Raw genomic sequence first — 4,788 nt, forward strand, 5'->3', positions numbered from 1 at the left:
TGCAGTGGCCAGATCTCAGTTCACTGCAAGCTCCGCCTCCCAGGTTTACGCCATTCTCCTGCCTCAGCCTCCCGAGTAGCTGGGACTACAGGCGCCCGCCACCTCGCCCAGCTAGTTTTTGTATTTTTAGTAGAGACGGGGTTTCACCGTGTTAGTCAGGATGGTCTCGATCTCCTGACCTCGTGATCCGCCCGTCTCGGCCTCCCAAAGTGCTGGGATTACAGGCTTGAGCCACTGCGCCCGGCCTCCTGACCATAATTCTAATCCTGTGGCTAATTTGTTAGTTTTACAAATGTGGTTTTGGTCACTAAGCAAAAAGAGGATAGTTTTGGGAAGGGGCTGTTATCACCTTTGCTTGAAGGTTAAACTATAAAATAAATTCCTCCTGTAGTTACCTTGGCCTGCACCAAGGAATGAACAAGGGCAACTTGGAGGCTAGAAGCAAGATGGAGCCAGTTAGGTCACATTTTTTTCACTGTCATTGTTTTTCTATGTCAGATTTTTATCACTGCCATAATTTTTGTAAAGGCTGTTTCAATTATATGCATGTATATACATATGTATATGTATACAATTGTGTTCAATGTAAAATTTAAATACATACATTTTAAAGGTTTTTTTCCCCTTTAAAGTTGATGAAAAATGTCTTACACTTACAGTCAGAAAATCTGGTGATGAATCCTACTACCCTCCTAGTAACTGACTAATAAATGCCATATTGAAAATGTCCCTTAGTTTCCCTGAGATTCAGTTTTTTATTGATTAAATGTGTTATTGATTAAATTTTGCCTACCTGTATCAGTTAAATAGGGTAAGTTATACTGTGCTAACAAATTACCTCCAAGTTTCAGTGGCTTTAAAAGAACATCCTCTCTCTCTCTCTTTTTTTTTTTTTTGCTGCTCACCTAAGCAGCGTGTCAATGTTGTAGACATACTCCATCCCTGAGTCTATGGCTCCATTGCCTTCCATCTCATCATCATCATGGAACAAAGCTTGTGGGGGCATTACATCTGGAATCAGATCTGCTTCTAAAATAAATCCAGGCATTACCGAATGAGAGGCAGCTGTCTGGTGGGCGGGGGCGGCGGGGCGCAGAGAAATCCAGAGGAGAAGTAGATGGGCTTGTCAACGTGGTATGGTCAGAGGAGCTCAAAGATGAAAAGTCAATCTCTTCTTTCTTTTTTTTTTTTTTTTTTTTTTTTGAGACGGAGTCTCGCTCTGTCGCCCAGGCTGGAGTGCAGTGGCCCGATCTCGGCTCACTGCAGACTCCGCCTCCCAGGTTCACCCCATTCTCCTGCCTCAGCCTCCCGAGTAGCTGGGACTACAGGCGCCCGCCACCTCGTCCGGCTAGTTTTTTGTATTTTTTAGTAGAGACGGGGTTTCACTGTGTTAGCCAGGATGGTCTCGATCTCCTGACCTCATGATCCGTCCGTCTCGGCCTCCCAAAGTGCTGGGATTACAGGCTTGAGCCACCGCACCTGGCCTCTCAATCTCTTCTAAGAATCACACCTGACTTGTGGCCTTGGCTTTGGATTTTACAGGGATAGAAGACATACTTCTGTCAAGAAAGCCAGCCACTTCCTTCTGGGCTCTTCTAATGTCTTTTGCTTCCTGAGCTCAAGACCTCAAGACCTTTTCTCTTTTAATTCCATGGCAGATTCCACAGGATTCTAACTTGCCTGTTCTCTAAGTCCCTGAACAGTAATGATGGGATCTAAAGTTGGTTTTGAGGCTGCTTTTACTTCAAACTTGGGGCAGACAACTTTTTTCCCTTAGATTTCAATGTTGAGGGTTTGTTATGAACAAGCTTCCACCATCCTGGTTATCCAAATTCCTGAGCGCCTGAACAGAAGTATATGGGACGTCTCACACTGAGGCAACCTGCTACTGTGCTCCACTGGTTTGAAGTCTTTTTATTTTTCCCTAGTAAAAAAGTCCAATGTTTCCCAATAAAAGTACAGATATCTTTGTTCTACCTGAAATAACCTTGATGTCCACATCCTTCCAGAGACAAATTGTACATTGCCAACATGATGACTTTGCTGCCATGTCAGCCTCAGCCTTTTATACTATTCCTTGCCATCTGCTGAGCAATCAGAAAAAGTAAATCTAAAAAAAAAAACATCACCCTTAACATAACTGAACTGTCCCCTCAGCTGTCTCATTGGTATCCATTTTTGGAACTTGTCACAGAAGCAGGACAACTGCTTCTCCATCCACAACGTAATCCTCTTCATCGCTGTTAGGGAATCCCTGCTCTAGTCATGACATAAATGTACTGACGTCTGATCCTCCAATTTGACAATCAGGGGAGTCTCTCTCTCCACTTCACTTTCATCCAGCCCTTCTGAGGTAGTTGTTATTGTGGCTCCATCACTGTGTTGACTGATGGAACTACTCAGGTGGATGTAACTATCTCTTCCTTCCTTCTCACAGGTTTAGCAGTGCTTTTCAGTCACAATCCTAAGCTCTGGACTGTGAACTTAGCAGGACTTTTACCAGGATCACACAGACAGAAACTCATCAGGAGACTGTACACCCATACTTCTTTATTCAGACATAAGGTACTTTGAAAGCAATAATTTACAATATATGATCCACTGTCCTTTATTTGATCAAGTTTAAAAAGATAGTGACTAAAAAAGATTAACATACCACTAAGCTATTCTCCATCAACAGGCACAGACACACACACACACACACACACAGACACACACAGACACACACACACACACACACACACACACACATGTCATCTGTCCCATTGATATTTCACATTCATTTCAAGTTAAGTTTTTTGAAATCCTTTGCCAATAACGTCTCTGTCTTTCTGCTTCAAGTTGTTCAGTTAAAATAATCTGTTCTCCCAAAAGACGAATGTTTACTTTTTTCTAATTTTGTCACTCAGTGTCTCTGATAACTCCATCATGAAGCCTCTGCTGGTCCTGCCATTGCTCCAGATGCATGCTGGCCACCGTGGCTGCTGTCAGCATCACCACTGAGAGGCCCAGCAGTGCCTTCAAACTCTTCGACATCCCTGTGCCAGCCTCCAAGTCCTCTTTCTCCCACCTCTCAAGGCTGGTCAGTAGCATTTAATTTAGTTCAACAAACATCTATTGACTGTCTATTATAGGTAAGGCATCAAAAGATTTACTAACTGGTGGAGGAGATATACAAACAAAAATGATCTATTTTATAAGTCAGAGTAGAATATGTGGTGGAAATAAGTGCAATAAAAGAAATATTTGGGGAAAGAGAAGGAATAATATTCTGACTTGGGGACCAGATAATGTTTCACAGAACTCTAATATAAGCTGGGCATAGAACAATGAGTAGGGTTTCAAAAGCAGGAGGAGGGGAGGTATATGCAAGGTGGGGCAGAGGAAAAAATATTTCAGACTAGAGTCAAAATATGAGAAAAATCATAGTGATAAGAAAATTTATGGCCTATTTGGGCAATGTCAAGCAGTCTAGCATGACAGAAACATTTTGTCTGCGTGTGTGTTTGTGTGTGTGTGTGTGTGTGTGTGAGTGACTAGACCATGAAGAGCCCTGAATGCCATGCTGAAGTGTTTAGATTTTATCTCTTAAAATAGATGCCCTAAAAGGTTGCCCAGCTAGGGAATGAGATGTGCAAACTTTTGCTTTAAGAATATATATAGCTCTTGAAACTGAATGAAGAGTGATTGATAGACTGATAGAATGACAGTTAGATCTTGTGGAACAAATTCAAGCTAGGAGATCCAGAAATAAGAATGTGAGAAAGAAAACAGGAGGGCAGAGAGAATGGAGAGGGACTGATACAGAATATTGTGGAAGTGAACTCAACTGGACTTGACAACTGCCTACATATGGATAGCAAAGGAGAGGCGGGAGTTTTTTACATGGGTGATATTCACATTTTCTCAGCATTTACTCCCCTCCCACTAGGGGGTCATGCAATGACTCCACCAAATTCAGGCAGTGTCCCTGGTCTCTTCTTTAGTTTTTCCTTCCTAAATTCATTCATATTGTCGGGCACACAGATTTTGCCTCACTGCCCATGCTTTGGGCATTGATGTACATACAGGGTCTATAATCATAGAAGCAACCTTATGAAAGAACCGTGTCCCAGTGATCTTTTAATACTGATCAGTAGGAGTAGTACTTTCCCTACCACTGGATGCAGACTTGAGCAAGCTCCATAACTCGTCCATTCATCCTCAAGTAAGAGAAAGAGTTATAACCACTTTAAATGACTTGTCTCAATTAGGTAAAAAGAATGTGTAGTCAAATAACAAAACTTAGAACGTCATTTAAAGTATAAAACCATTCTCCCACCACCCCTTCCCAAGCTGGGGTCTGCTCTGCAGTGGGTGCTGGAAGCTCAACTCCTAGCATTTCTTCTCTTCCTTCAATTTGTTAGACTAATGGGAAGAGAGGAGAGAGAAGGGAGATGGAAAAGTTATCTTTGTTCTCATTGTAACATGACTTTACTCCCTTGGAGCCTGACTGATGATAAAAGCTAATTCTTTAGTGGGCACTTTGGTGGAGTCATTGGAAACCCTTGTGTATCATCTCATCTATAGTTCCCTTGAGTTCCCTTGATACAGATAAAAGTTTCCCTATTTTATCTGGTCACTTACTTCCTCTGCAGCTCTTAGCAATTCTTTGGTTCACCTTGAACTCTTGTCTGCTGAGGCCTCAGCACAGGCAGTCCGTATAGGGGAGGCTCTAATACAACTCACATGCTGGCTGACCCTCATCTGGTCCATGGGAAGCATAAACACATTCTTGACTCAGACAAT

The 4,788-nt window shown here is 42.4% G+C and overlaps 1 pseudogene; it reads right to left on the reverse strand.

Moving 5' to 3' along the window:
* Positions 1 to 901: 901 nt before the first annotated feature.
* On the reverse strand, positions 902 to 3,036 carry LOC104658699 (annotated as a pseudogene).
* Positions 3,037 to 4,788: the final 1,752 nt, after the last annotated feature.

Source organism: Rhinopithecus roxellana, chromosome 6 (genome assembly GCF_007565055.1).
Source record: "Rhinopithecus roxellana isolate Shanxi Qingling chromosome 6, ASM756505v1, whole genome shotgun sequence".
Taxonomy (NCBI): Eukaryota; Metazoa; Chordata; class Mammalia; order Primates; family Cercopithecidae; genus Rhinopithecus; species Rhinopithecus roxellana.